Source organism: Diplotaxodon limnothrissa, linkage group LG9, assembly GCF_057381915.1.
Source record: "Diplotaxodon limnothrissa isolate DT_005_m linkage group LG9, D_limnothrissa_male_GT1.1, whole genome shotgun sequence".
NCBI lineage: Eukaryota > Metazoa > Chordata > Actinopteri > Cichliformes > Cichlidae > Diplotaxodon > Diplotaxodon limnothrissa.
The window spans coordinates 28,619,491-28,633,092 of NC_140604.1; positions in this window are offsets into that span (position 1 = coordinate 28,619,491).

Here is a 13,602-nt window from a genome sequence, read left to right on the forward strand (position 1 = left end):
TTGTCCACAATCCCTCACCCGTCATTCTTTCAGCTCGACCCCTAAACTCCTGTAAAGCCTTGAGTGGGGACGAAGCCAAGGACGGAGCAGGCTGCTCATTGTGATTTAATCTCTCTCTGCCTCTCTCTCCACTGTGAGAACAAACATCAAATATGGCCTTCTTATCAGGCCAACCCCGCTCTATCTATCTATCGCCAATCGATGCCTCCTGTTCTGTGTGTGCAGGCCTCGGTGTATGTGTGTGCTTGTGTGAAACAGGTCTCGGGGGCCGTGCTAACTAAGGTCAAAGATCAGGTATAACCCTCCAGCGAGGAATGACAGATGTGGCCCGCAGAAAACAAGATAAAAGAAACGGAGAGAGAGAAACATGGAAGAAGGGAGCAATTTAGACCAGTTGCATGTGTCCTGAAAGCAGCAGATCAAAAATAAAAACAGGAATCGCTGTGATTGCTTCTGTCGTTTCTGCGGCAGGTATAACTTCTCCTCGGGCGCCTCGACAAGCAGAGCTCAGCTTACCTGAATGGTGGCCTTGAACAATGGACTGGAGGTTCTGTCATTGTCCAACCACCTTTCTGGAAGCGCCACCAGCTAAACGAGCAACTGTGCCGCCACAATGTGCTGAATGTGGCTCTTTTATTTAATACTTCCTTCAGTTGGGGAAATAGGAATATCAAAAACACTTTGATTTGTTTTGCTTCCTGTGAGGCAAGCGAAATAAACTGTTTGTTGAGTCTGTACTTATTCTGAAGCCCTTCCGGACCACCAGATCCAGCCCACACGCGATTGCAGAGATGCGATAAAAACACATTTTGTCTCTGCGATTAGTTTTCATGGGAATGAAAGCAAGTGTATGCATATGCATTAAAGAGTAGGACCTGAGGTGATATGACACTCTGGCTGAGCTTCTATTCACCATGAAACAGCTCCATAGAGCCGCAGAAGGCTGCCGGAGCTGCAGCAGGGGCTGCAGTGGCTCTTAGAGATAGATGGAGAAAGAGAGAGAAAGTAAAGGGGGGCAATCCTTTGTTCTGTCAAGGACTTAACACAATCAGAGTGTACAGTGTGTCAGGAGCGCACAGGCATATATCAACTTCAATCTCTTTTTAATGAAAAATCCTGCCCTCTCTAATATGTGCAAATTAACCTCTTCTCCTCCCTCCCTCCCTCCTCCCTTCCTGCCATTTCCCCTCCCCTCTCTCTCTCTCTCTCTCTCTCTCCCTTACAGAGGCCCCTCGACTCTCTTGCTCCCCACCGTTGTTTCTGTCCCTCATCTTCCTCCCTTTTTTTTTTACCCCCACTCTTTTGCATTGCCTTCACTAGTTTTTCCATCCCCATCCTCTTATTCAGTGAGTGAGACCACAGCGGAGAGAGAGAGAGAGAGAGGGGGAGACTCGTGCTTTCCATCTAGCTTGTTGCTTTAGCCCCCCCCCTCCCACCCCACCCCCCAACACCCATGCAGCAATTATCTAGATCAGTTACTTTGCAAATAAATAAATAAGTGAAAAATCATTTAATGAATAAATAAATAAACAACACAGAATAATAAGTAAAAGTCAGTGTCCACCAGCAGCATCAGCAGCAACATTAAAATTCACCCTCCATCCTCCTCGGCTCCCTTTGGTTTTTCATCTGTCTTTCTGCCTCTCTGCTCCACCACACACACACATACACACACACTCACACACGTGCGCACGCCTGATCATGCTATTACCCTGATTATCCCGATGAGTTGGTCAGATCTTCGCTTTCTCATTCTGCCCGCGCTGATTGTAATTTAGAAATTACACCTAATGAGGAATTTTTAAAAACACGGCGACCACTCTGTGGCTGCCAGCTCCACGCCGTTCCCTGCCCTAATGGATTTCCTGGTATGGAATCCATTTTTGCCACCCCCCCCCCCCCCCCCCCCTTCTCTTTCTGCCCTGCAGGGGGTCGGGCTAGCCAGGCCCTCCCTTCCTTCCCTCCTCAACTCTCACCCACCCCCCTATCCCCCACACCCCTTTCCCCACTAATTGGGGGCGACTGGTTTTGGTGAAAAGAAGTCATAATCATTGTTGCTGCTGCTAATTTAAGTGGTTAAGTGTACGGGATCAGCCCGCAGGACAAGGAAATGAGTATGATTAAATTTACTTTTTTTTTTTTTTTTAAAGTTTAGCAGCTGAAGTGCCAATTTCCATTCTGCTGTTGAGTTGAAGATTTTTCAAAGTTGAGCATCATATGGCACCTAAAACAAGATAAATGCATAAGTCGGAGCATGTTTAGTGGGTTTTGTTTGGCTTTTTCCCCCCTCTGTCTCTCTCTTTTGAGGAAACAGATCGAAAAGCATTGTTCGGGATGCTAAAAGCATCTGCTTTTCATAGGTCACAGTCTGCTTTTCCCTCCTCATTTTGCCATTAATTAAAAAAAGGGGGAACTGTGCCTCTAAAAACTGACAGAATAAAAGCATCGGAGCCTGATTTCTCTTTTATTTCATGGAGGAATGTGAACCATCAAACAGCTGAACAATAGTTTTAACCTGTCCTGCTCGTCTCATGAACACCTGTATGATGTGCGAGTGTGTTTCAGGGAGGAGGGGGTATTTTTCAGGAAGGGTGGGGGGCAAACACACACACTCACACATAGGCACGCATGCAAATCAAAGCCATCAACAGCTTGTGATGAAGTGAGACGTAGTGGCATAAACAGAGTGTGTCGTTACCATGGAAGCCACTTTCACCTCACAGGCCGAGAGACAGGAAAAAAAAACACAAAGAGCCAACTAGACAGGGAGGGAGGAAGGAAAAAAAAACAGTAACAGACAGACAGAGAAACAGAGAGACAAACAGTGTTTCAAGCTCTCCTTCAGCAATATTTAATAGCTTTTCAAACCTTTCTGAGCTTTTTTCTCCCTCCATACTATAGTGTCTTTTCTACCAGGAGGGAAACACTGTATTTGTACAGTAAGTGGTCTAAAGAAAGGGAAAAGTTCATTGTAACGTTGTTTAATAGCCGATTGAACATTCACTGGTTTTAATGAGCACGTCCCCAAAGCTACAGGAGCAGACGTACAGTGGCCATTGGAGTGGAGGGAGTTTGAGGATACTGGAGCCATATCTGTCCCCACTCTTTTTTGAGTCTCTTTTGTTCCTCTTTGGTGCTACTGTGGGTCACAGATTCCAGCTTCAGATGCCTTGTTTCTCATTACATTTGAAATCATTTCCTAAGCCACTCCAGTCTATTTTTCCTACGACCGTAATCTCCAGCGTTTGGATTTATCGGTGCTTTTCTCGGTCAGCGGTTTGATGCTCCACAAGCCAAATTTCTGCTCGTCTCGTTTCCTCGGCGTGCAACACTTTTTATTTTATGATGACAGCCATAAACAAGATTTAAAATTCACTTAGCTGGAACTGGAACAAATCAGTGCCCGCAATTTCTCTGCATAGCACTGAAGGTCCACTCCACTCCAATTCATAACAATCCAGCCTGTTGCAGGAAATTGAACATAGCAACCTGGTCATAGGCCATCTGAGCGGAGAAGCACAAGCAAAAAGGGGTACTCCAGATATCTCCCTTCATTTGACAGAGACACTAAGGACAAATTTCCTTTCTTTATGTTTTATAAATGGGTCATCTTGGCCAAATGGAAGCCTTTATCCCTTTAATCCAGCTCATCTTCTCCCTTGGAGATCTAACAGGTTACATAACTGCTATGAAAGGGCAGCATGGAGATTAGAAAAAGAGAGAATTACCTTCAATGTCCCATTCAAATGTTCAGAATTCAAATAAAAGAGAAAAATGGTCGTTTCTGCTCATTGGAGCAGGATTTTATTTTCTAAGGTGTCTTACAGGTCAGTGTTTACTTGCCATTTCCTCGCTGTGTTGGGATTTTTTGTTGTTGTTGCTGCACCGTCTTGTCCACCTCACAGCCTGATTGCTGCTGAGTGAAAGAAGCAACCAGTCTCCACACCTTCTCCTACAAAAAGCTGGGCCGAGTGAGACCGTTCTAGCAACGCTACAGCTTTGAAGGTTTGCCAGGAAGGCTACAGGAGGTAATCAGAGGAAAATATGTCCTCTCCTCCTCCTCTTCTTTTAGACCTCCATTAGACCAGCCTGCCTCTGTCTGGGAAAATTGATTTTCTCCCTCCCCTCCTACTCTCCTCTCCTGTTTCTCCTCTTTTTTTCCTTTTTTTTTTTTTTTTTGCTTCTCAGGTTCCATTTGAGGCTTGTTCATCCACTCTCGAGAGCAGTTCTGTGAAACAGAGAGAGAAAAGAGAATAGTAGGCCACGACAGGTTGTTCACACATATAGTTACTCATCCCCGACAGCATCCATCAGGGCTTTAGTCCCATCTCTGTCATCTGCAGGTACACACAGCCCTGCGGTGCTTTACCGTTTACCTTCATCTGCGCAGCCCTTTCGTTCTTCACGTCTTCCTCTTTCTCTTGCTCTTCCGCCAGTCATCACACTTTCACCTCCTCTCTCTCCTCTGTCAGAGCCAAGGTTTGGATCAATGCACCATTGATTTTCCTATCAATGAACATTAGTATGGATCAGACTGCTGCTTGCACTGCACTGCCCTGCAAACTTCACACACACACAAACAAACATGCATGCATGCACATTTGTCCACATGCATGCATGTGTGCATACACAGAAGGTCCACTCTGACATTTTTTTTCCTGCTAAGCTAAAGTGGGAAAAAAGGGACAAACTCGATGCTGCGGACAAAGGAAAAGCAGCAGCAGAAATAAAGGAGGGTGGGTTTGATAAAAGAGAGGTTCAGGTTGAAAGCACGGGAGCCAATCAATGTGAGGAGTGACAGAAAAGGTAGGAAATTAAATCAGACTGAGCAGAGTTAGTGTTCAGCGTTAGGAAAGAGTCATCGGTCAAACTGCCTGCTAAGTCGATTCACTGCAGAATAATTCAGCCTGACTGGCAACCAGCTCAGGCTGTTGATAATAGCTGCTAATCATGACAGTGAATGGATGTGTACTCTTTATACACCTTTGGCTGTCTTTCTCATACCTCTCCCACTCACTCACGCACACTAGCAGGAGCACACACACACACACACACACACACACACACACACACACACACACATACATCTGTCTCCTCTCTCACCCTGTAATGGGCTCTGAGTCAGGTGGAGATTGACACTTTTCATTCTGCCGTGCTCCTTTTGTGTCCAACATTGTATTCATTCCACACAAACCAACGGCGGCCTCACAGAGAGCACATTTCTGCGCACATCAGCTACATTTTGCATCAGCAAACAATGAATGAATGATTACCATCTTCAATTAACCGGGCATTCCCGGGAAAGTGGAAAGGAGAGGGAATAGAGCAGTAAATATTTCTTATTTGTTGTGCTGCCACTGGAGCTTGCTACTCAATAACAGTCATGTAGCTGTCCTCTGTCTTTGCAGCATACGACAGGGTACAAATGGACTACTTTGCCCCCCTCATTATTACATTTCCTCATATATTTCAAACACACAGAGAGAGAGAGAGTGAGAGAGAGAGAGAGGGAGAGGGGGGCAGAGAGAGGGAGAAGCTGGGGAGACTGGTCTTGATAGAACAAAGAAACATCCCTCTTTGGGAGTGCTCGCATGAAAGTTGATCCTCAGATAAGACCCCCTGTACAAGGAAACTGAAAAGCCTCAGGGCCGTCCTTCGCCCTGCCTGATTGTAAAGCGTTTTAATTTGGGCTTCAGTGGACATGTGCCAGCCTCGTCTGTCTGACCGACCCTGCCCGTGAGCCTCAGGCATCACGTGTTAGGTACAAAACAGTTTCCAAAGTTGCATTTTATTAAGTTGATGAATGAATTATTTGGCTGTTAATTAAAAAACAACTGTGTGCACTTTACAACGAACTATTAAATCCCAGTAGTCAGTAATAGAATAGTCCACTGTAGAAATTTAACGTGGCTTAAAATGTTAGAAAGAAAGATAAATTTTGCCTGCAGCAAAAAGCGCTTGTGGGCAACTGTTACATGATATCAAAGCTTTTCCTCTGCCGTTTCCAAGCATCAACAAAACAGCAAAAGCTCATAATACACACAGCAATCTTTTTTATGCTTGGCTCTTATCATTTAGTCTTCCGTTGCAGATATCAGACTGGCCTTGACTTCATAATGCCCGTGTTTCCCACGGGCTGCGGCCCAACTGTGCCTGAAAGAAATTTGCTTGTGTAACCACTTCACTGCACCCCCCCCCAACCCCTCCCAACACAGATAGCCAACCATGAAGAGTGGCATTCTGCACAAAACAGGTGACAGGAGTATTCACACAATTTATTACCAGACGTGCTGCGTAGTAGGAGTTGTTTCTCCCTGAGCTCTCCTCTGCACTGCTGCAAACCTCACACACACACACACACACACACACACAAAACCTGTGGGAGTTGCAGAGTGGGTGGTGGTGGTGCTGGAATTTTTTTGGCAACATGTCAACGAGAACCTTTCTAACCACAAAGTTCAATTACTCACTTAACTCACTTTGATCCAGACCCCCTTGCCTCTGTGATTGAGGCCTTATCATGTGGCTTGGCTAAAACGAGCCCTGAGCAAGCTCAGCCCTGAATAAACCATTCAACAGTAGCACGCAGTCGGAGTGCTGGCAAACCCTTGTCTGATGGGTGTAGCCAATCGTAAGGGTTGGGAGGCGGGATGGGGTACGACTCCCCAAAACCAGCAGCAACAATGCTAACAAACTAACAGGGCAGTGATCAACTTCAGAGTGTCTGCACTGCTGCAAAAACAGATGTGAGTCTGGTGTAATGTCAAGACATGAAACTGTAAAACTGTAAAACACACCAAGAAGGGGGTTGGGGGGGGGGGGGGCTTTAATTTGATTTAAATAGAGTAAATAAAAGCATCAAATATATTTAAAATAAATTTCAATAAATTAATAAAAGATCCAAAAATATGGCGGCTCCAGTGTAAGAAATCTGAGTGAAATAGAGCAAAAGAAAAAGAAAAAAAATCAACCAGTCAATCAAATAAAAATCATTCATTCATTTTCTAAACTGTTAAATCCGCTTTCTGTTTGCGCGCTTTGCCTGTAGCGGTCAGGTCGTAGAGCCGCAGTACAGCCGGGAGCCGAACAGGATGTGAGCGGAAAACGAGCTCCCGACAGCGGCCACAGGAAGAGCAGCAGCCGCTGAAAGCCTGCTTTTCACCGGTGGGGAACAGGAGGAACAGCTGCCCCTACCGGCTTCTTCTGTGAGGTTTACATGTACAGCAATACGTACGTGATTTACAATAATAATAATAATAATAATAATAATAATAATAATAAACCGGGCTAGACAGATGTGTTTTAATATAAAAATTTAAAAAATATATAAAAGATATAATTTTTAATTTTTAAAATATCAATGGTTACATTAAAAGTGGGTGAATTGCAACATTTAATACTACTACTACTACTACTACTACTACTACTACTACTAATAATAATAATAGTATTAATAATACATTTTTAATAGGGTACTTGATTATTAATTTATTTAAAATATATACCCTGCGTGTTGAAGCATATCCTAAAATAAATAAATAAATAAATAAATAAAATAAAATAAAATAAAAGTACGCTGGTGACCCGCAGGTTAAAGACTTTGAGCCCTGTTATTGCGTTTTACGTCAGAGGATATTTGCATTTCATACCCCCTCAACCACATGTTGGTCTGCCATGTTGTTAGTGTGACAGGCAGGTTTAAAGGAGCATAATTGCAGTCACATTGAGCTTTTATTGTCGCACACGGAGCTCCAGCCAAGCTTATTTCAAGCTGTAGATGTAGCCCGTATTCTTCTGTGGACTGGCAGGAAATCATCACGGAGCTCTAATCACCGTTACATGAGGGGGGTTTCGGGCCCGCGCCCCAAAGTCTTAATGGTAGGTAGGTGATGGTGGTGGTTATGGTGCGCGATGGTGAATGCGAGCCGTTCAAATTTCCATATATGTCCTGGGAGACCCCCACACCACCACCACCAGCCCTCCTCTTTTTCCTCACACACACACACACACACACACACACACACACACACACACACACACACACACACACACACACACACACACACAGGGGGAGAGAGAGAAAGAGAGAGAGCCTCCCCCCTCTTGTCTCCCTCCTTTCTTTGTTCCTCTCAGATGATTCCCCTATAAGCTCCCCACAGGAGAGAGAGAGAGAGAGAGAAACCACACCAGTGCCACCAAGCGGCGATGAGGCGCGTGCCACCGTGCGCGCGTGCTCTTTGTTAGTCAACTGATTTCCACCACCTTGGTATTTTATACAGAAGTCTTCGCGACGCTTAAAAAACCATGAAACAAACACAGCCGGGGTGAGATCGCGACACTTTAAATTCAGGGTGTCGTCGCATCGAGCCGCTGCTGAAGTGTCCTTGAGCAAGACACTGACCCCATGTTGAACTCTGGGGTGGAAGCAGGGTGGGAGGTGTGTGTCAAGGGAGGAGGGGGGGGGGGGGCGGAGGGGTCTTCTGTCCTGCGGAGATGATCATATTATCATCAGGAGGGCGCATCCGAGACTCTTTCTGATTTCTTTTCCACCGGCGTATCTGATGGATTAGGCAGCAGAATGATTCAATAAAGCGGAGACTATAGGCTGCCCGCGACGCTAATTAAATTAGCTTTATGTATAACTCAGTTAATGAGCTGCTTAACGGCGAGACGTTAATTACAGATTCTATATGGGTCCCGCTTCTTTGCTTTCCTCGCACATCCTGGAATTGGGATGAATCACATATTCGCACGTTTAATTCAGCCAATCTGCTGCTTTGGTTATTTATTTATTTATTTATTAATCGCTTTGTCTTAAAAAATACTTGTGAGATTCAATAAAAGATCTGCAGGCACAGGGAGGCAGAAGAAAATGAGGGGGGGGGGGGGGGGGGGGCGCTTTTTTCCCAACAGGGGGCAGAGTCACTACACAGAAATCTGCTTCCTCTCTCTGCCTCTGTCACGTACGCACACGCACTCGTGGCGACGCTTCGAGACCTGTTGTGTTTCCCTGAAAGCAATTTTCATCCAAATAAGCAGCTGCCTTTAAAATAAATTACCTTTTGAATATGCTCATATATTTATATACACCTCGGTTGCGCTCCGCTGTTTGTTTGTTTGTTTGTTTGTTTGTTTGTTTGTTTGTTTGTTTGTTTGTTTGTTTGTTTGTTTGTTTGTTTGTTTGTTTGTTTGTTTGTTTGTTTGTTTGTTTGTTTGTTTGTTTGTTTGTTTGTTTAACAGGACCAGGTCGGGGACGTGCAGCTCGCTCCTGTGTTTCTGATCTATGGTAGAAAATGAAGCTGAGAGTCTGACAGAGAAATCACTTTTTCTTTTCTTTTCTTTTCTTTTCTTTTCCTTTCTCCCGGGAACAATGGTTAAGTGATGCAATGTTTGGGTTTGGAATCAGTTTACAGTTTTACAATAAAAGCGATAGATATGAATCACAGTCAGCCTGCTCGGACTTATTCTTTATTCTCATAGGGGCCTCATTGTTACACCGAGGTCCTGACCCCGGAGGCGGTTATTTGGGAGTTGTGGTTTCTTGCTCCTCCATGTTTAATTGAAGTAAAAAAAAAAATAAAAATCTCATTTGGAGCTGGAAAAATGCAAGGAATCAATGTGCGAAAATGCATATAGGTGCTTTTTTTTCACCGTTAAAGTTTCATTCGTTTCACTTGAATGCTTTCATAAAGCTCTTTGCTATTTTCATTTTATTACATTGATTTTAGCTAATGAGTGATCAGGTTTACTTGCATTTTTAACTCACAAAAAAAAAGTTCAATAAATGACTGTATTTTAAAGATGTGAGCTTTTGGTTTGATGTTAGATTACCAACTTTGGTTCAATCTCAAATTGCCACTTCTAAAAAATAAATATAAAGAAAAAAAATGTATTAAAACTAAACATGTATTAATCCCATTGAAACAGTTTGAAATGATTGTTTGATGTTTTGTTCCAGGATATGAGAACTTTCTCACTGATCTTACTCTGCACATAAATGTGCGCTTTTTAGTTTTAGCTTCCTTTCTTCTTCTTCCTCTTCTTCTTGTTTTTGCTAGAATATGTCAAATTTTTCAGTTTGTGCCTGTAAGCTCACAGATTATATTTGTGCACAGTTTAAGCACCAATTTGTCAGTGAAGCTAACAGCAGCTTGCTTTAGTTCGTTGTAAAGTCTCTCTTTTTAAAATAGAGTTTATTATCATTTTAAACCTTTGCACAATCTTTTACACTTTGAAGGCACACTCAGTGGAATCTGTGGGTTTTGCTCTGCATGTGAGAGCTGTAAATAAGTCAGACAATTTAAGAACATCACAGATCTAGATAGATATCCATCTCACTAGCTAACCCTGCTTGTTATTATTCACAGTGTGGATAATAACAGTCAGATGTCCATCAGCGTTGATTAGGGAAACAGAATAAATGGAGGGTGCTGGAAGTGTCTCTGCTTAAGTAAAGGACAAGAAAAGAAAAAAATCAGTTCAGCATATTCTGAAATACATTTACATTACTCTCAGTTTGTCTTAGTTACCAGCATCCACGCTCAGGCAACACACATACAGACTGGATTTATTCTCTAACCTTTAGACATGAAAGTCAGGCCAAGCATGCGCTGACAGTTTTGTCTAAAATCAGGCCACAAGTAACCTGCTCTAACCCTGAATAGTTTTGCTATATAAACTCCTGGATCTATAAAGTTCAGGTTGTGTTTCAGTAAGATTTCTGCTCATGTTTAAAGCTTTACTGCATGCTGAGAACACATGTCTGTATTTTAGGATTTTAAAGGAATCCTGTTTAATTCAGCTCCATTTGATATTTGGCCAGAATGGAAACTTTAAAAAAAGGACAGGCAACAGCTAAACCAGCAACAACTCAAAAAATCAGCAGCTCACAATTTAGTTAATTTCAGTCTTTTGGAGGAAAAAAAAAGTGTTAATATCAGCTCCCCTTCACCTTTTCTCCCCCTTTGCTTCTGGCTTTTCTATAATAAGATCTCAACTCTCTGTGTGTGTTTGTGCTTGGCAGGGATAATTAGTGATAATTAACACAAAGATTCAGCACTTTTATGAGGTCTGTAATTAATTTACATTTTGGGAGTAATAAAACTGGTCAATGTAGAAAAAACAGGAAGATCAGCCCCTGTTTGAAGGAGCTGCTCACTGAAAACCATTAGACTTCTACTTCTTCTGCTTCTTTCATGAGCAGTTTTGTCTTTTATCAGCAGTGTTGTGTTACCATTAGTGTATGAATGTAATTGTTGAAAAGAATAATTGAACTTTACCCTGCTTATGTGAGCACACAGAGAGTTATTACCAGTTTTGCAATAAAGCAGGTAACTAAAATTTAACAAAAGAATATTTACTGCACTGTGCTGCCTCCCTTTGCAAAAAATGAGCTCAGGCAAGATCAGCACGGATGCTTGTAAATGACTGCATTTCCCCTGAATGTGCTTCCATGTAAGAGAAGAAGGTGATTAAGGTAAGGAAGCTTTCTCTGTTTACATATAGCTCGTTCACGTGGTAAAAAGCCACAGGCCAAACAAAACAAATAGTCTTCAAGAGTGAAGACAGCAAATGTAGACAACGTCACAGGAACGATGGCAGGCAGTTTTCTTGATTTGTGTGCTTAATGATTGGCTAAGAGGAGAATATGCGGTTGTGGAAAGAAATGACCGAATGCATCAAAAAATAATAAAATGTATGCATGCTGTCAATCCAGACCAGAGTCTGCAGAAACAGATCTGAATGGCAGGTTACAAGTACAACTCCATGTTTACGTCAGACCTCGTTTTGGACTTTATTACAACAGAAATAAATACAGTGACGGTGTGTGACCTTGTGTTCTCCCAACAAGCTGGTTCTGGAAATGCCTCGGTGTTGACACATTTTCTAAGGTCACGTTACCCCGGCCTCTTCTTAAAGGGGATGTTTATAGTTTGTTTTTTATGTAAAGACAGACAGTGAGGAGGAATTATGGGTTAAACAATGAGATCATTTGACTTCACTGGCCCTCATTCAACTATGGGTTAATCACGAAAAGAAAAGAGGAACAAAGCGGAATCGATTACAGTGCAGATACAAAACTTCCCTTTGGCATTTAAAAACACAAAAAGCAGGGATGTGTTTGTAGGTTATGTGTCATTGTTAAAGAGGTTGGTTTTTTTATATATATAAAATGAAACAACTTCATCAGCAGTGTCAAGGATGGTAAAGGTTAAGAGAAACTGTCCGTTGAGTTGCGCATTTAACAGCCACAATGACGCAGAATAAAAAGGGCACGCGTGTGGTTCACGGTTCGTTTGTATGTTAAACAGATCAGGCAAAATAAAGGGTTAAAGAGAAAAAACAAAACTTATGATTAAGTATTAAGTTTTAATTCATGAGCCCGAGTTCGAATATTTTTATTCATATTTAATTTTTAGCTAGACTTTTATTTTGAAGGTATTAGAAACCGCTTGTAAACCACATTATGCGATGTATTCAACTGTACATGTCTAAAAATATTGAGCCTCGGTTAATCGCGCAATGTATGACCGGGAAATTGCGAATGTTTGACGTCAGGCTCGTGACGCAGATCCCCAACCAAAGTTGGAGCAGGAGGTTGGAGAAATCCACGCACTGCGACCTATCTTGGAGGAAAAAGCACGGCGGCACTGAGGGAGTGAAGGCTAATCTATTTCACAACCCGACCCGGAGCCAAAATGGACTTTGGACAAAGCGCGGAGTCAGAGGTCACTCCGATAGCTGCAGCGTGTGTGGCCGAGCAATAGACCGCAGTCCAGAGCATTCCTAGATAATGAACGGCAGGCAGACCACGGTCTCACTGAGAGGATGCGATGCTGTCTAAAATTAGCGTCGCAATTTATGCAACCACCGACAGACAACAATTGACAACTATAAATGGATTTGATATCTTTTTAATTACTGCAGGAAGTCATAAAATAAAAGTTTAAGCATCCGAGCTGCACAAAGATGGAACAGACAGCTCGAGGGGGCAAACTCCAAGTCAAGAAGAATAAAGAGTAGCCAATAAGAAGTCAAGTGCTCGCTGATTTTGTAGTTTCCATGTGCAAAAGTGAATTTCTTTTCTTTTCAGTTCGTGGCAGTTTTATACTTTTCACTGGATTCCAAGCCTGGACTGCGTTACGCACCGACTCCACATATTTAAGGCTCATAATGGAAATTTAAAAGTGACCTATTTACGGCTCACCTCATGACTGCCTCGAGGCTTGAGCGAGGAAGTTTCCGACACGCGCAAAAAAAGAAAGACGTCACATGTAATAAATACTAAACGCCCTGACCGAAATGCTTTGGCGAGCACCGGGGAGCAAATATGAGCTGTGTAGAGTAACTGCCCCAAAAAGAAATGCGTAATGCCAGCTCAAATGCGAAGTGGGTGAAGATGCCCGTCTCGAAGGCGTAAAAAAACCCTCGTTTCATCTGTTTATCTGGATGTGTATATTAGATTTAGCATGAGAACCCAGCTGTGCAAATCAGATGGTTGCTTTAGATAACTGTATAGTTGTGCAAAAAAAAAAAAAAAGATCCTGGAAACCGCTGAATGAGTAAACGAATAAAAGTATGCACCGTGATATATATAGCAAT